The sequence below is a fragment of the Chiloscyllium punctatum genome, unplaced genomic scaffold (assembly GCF_047496795.1).
Source record: "Chiloscyllium punctatum isolate Juve2018m unplaced genomic scaffold, sChiPun1.3 scaffold_796, whole genome shotgun sequence".
Classification (NCBI taxonomy): Eukaryota; Metazoa; Chordata; class Chondrichthyes; order Orectolobiformes; family Hemiscylliidae; genus Chiloscyllium; species Chiloscyllium punctatum.
In genome coordinates, this window is record NW_027310530.1 from 27,501 (window position 1) to 29,524 (window position 2,024).

A 2,024-nucleotide genomic window follows, 5' to 3' on the forward strand; every position below is an offset into this window, starting at 1 on the left:
GGTAAGCCTTTCAAAAGATTCGACCACGTGCCGAAAACTTTAGACTTCCGTGAGCTCTCCGGCTTGCACCGAGACCCGAAGTCGACGTGCGAAGCACCACGGGACCCCTTTCGCCTGCAGGTCCCGAGCCGCCTTTATTTGCTGTTACGAGCATCGTGTGCCCCATACCTGCGTGACGAGCACCGCAGGGCGGCAGAGCCATCGCACTTGGCCGGGTGGCAGAGGAGGACCCGACTATTCACAGATAGCGGCCCAACGACTCCCAGAGCCGGTCGTGCGGCGCGCGAGGTCTGCTCTCTTCACAAGAGGCTTTATTAGGGAGTGCTAAGGCAAGGTTCTGTGCCCTCCACCCTCATCGCAACACCCATGGGAGCCTCCGGTCGTCAATAGACCGCCGCACCGGCCTCTGACTGACTCTCAGAATGGACGGAAAGAGCCGGGTAAGCCTTTCAAAAGATTCGACCACGTGCCGAAAACTTTAGACTTCCGTGAGCTCTCCGGCTTGCACCGAGACCCGAAGTCGACGTGCTAAGCACCACGGGACCCCTTTCGCCTGCAGGTCCCGAGCCGCCTTTATTTGCTGTTACGAGCATCGTGTGCCCCATACCTGCGTGACGAGCACCGCAGGGCGGCAGAGCCATCGCACTTGGCCGGGTGGCAGAGGAGGACCAGACTATTCACAGATAGCGGCCCAACGACTCCCAGAGCCGGTCGTGCGGCGCGCGAGGTCTGCTCTCATCACAAGAGGCTTTAGGGAGTGCTCAGGCAAGGGTCAGCCCGCAGCCTTCCTGGCAACACCCAGGGGAACCAGGCCACTCGCGTCTCTCGCCTTCATTTTCGACACGAGCGCCTGCGGAGGGCCACCACCCCCTCCGATTGTCAAGAGACCTCCGCACCGGCCTCTGACTTACTCTCAGAATGGACGGAAAGAGCCGGGTAAGCCTTTGAAAAGATTCGACCACGTGCCGAAAACTTTAGACTTCCGTGAGCTCTCCGGCTTGCACCGAGACCCGAAGTCGACGTGCTTAGCACCACGGGACCCCTTTCGCCTGCAGGTCCCGAGCCGCCTTTTATTTTTGTTACGAGTATCGTGTTCCCCAAACCTGGGTGACGAGCACCGCAGGGCGGCAGAGCCATCGCGCTTGTCCGGGTGGCAGAGGAGGACCAGACTATTCACAAATAGCGGCCCAACGACTCCCAGAGCCGGTCGTGCGGCAGGCGAGGTCTGCTCTCATCACAAGAGGCTTTAGGGAGTGCTCAGGCAACGGTCAGCCCGCAGCCTTCTTGGCAACACCCAAGGGAACCAGGCCACTCGCGTCTCTCGCCTTCATTTTGGACACGAGCGCCTGTGGAGGGACGGCCGGAGTCAACGTGGGGTTTGCCCGCCCTCCAATAGTGTCAAAAGACCGCCGCACAAGTCTCTGACTGACTCTTAGAACAGACAGAAAGAGTTTGTCAAATCTGTCAAAAAATTGACAAAGTGTCAAAAATTCGACTTCCAAGAGCTCTCCGGCATGCACTCATACCTGTCATTAAAGTGCTATGCCCGTGGAACCGTTTTTCGGATGCCTTTCAGAACGGTCCCGCGCCGCCATTTTGTTCTAAAAATCGTGTTCCCATATATCTCCGGGTACCCCGCCAACCTCACTGCGGAAAAACTACAAGTGGCACTGAATGGGTCTGAATTCCAAATTTGACTGCATCGGTCTGGAACTCGGTCCGGTCAAAACCGTTTGGATTTTTCTCGGTCCGGACTTCCGCGACAGACAAAGTTAAAGTTTTCGGGCTGCAGGCACAAAACGACAGCTGGCCATTTGCCGGGCTCAATTCACCCAATTCCTCCGGCACTTCGGAGCACATGTTCGGTGTAAGTTTGCGAATCTTTCCCGATGCTGCAGCATTTTCCTCCGCTGACACTTAGAATATTTTTCACACTTTGCTGAAAATTTTTCTAAGTGTTTTTTTCCAAGTTTTCCTGGTTACTGATTTCTTCTTTTTAAACATTTTTCTAAGTTTTTCTGGTT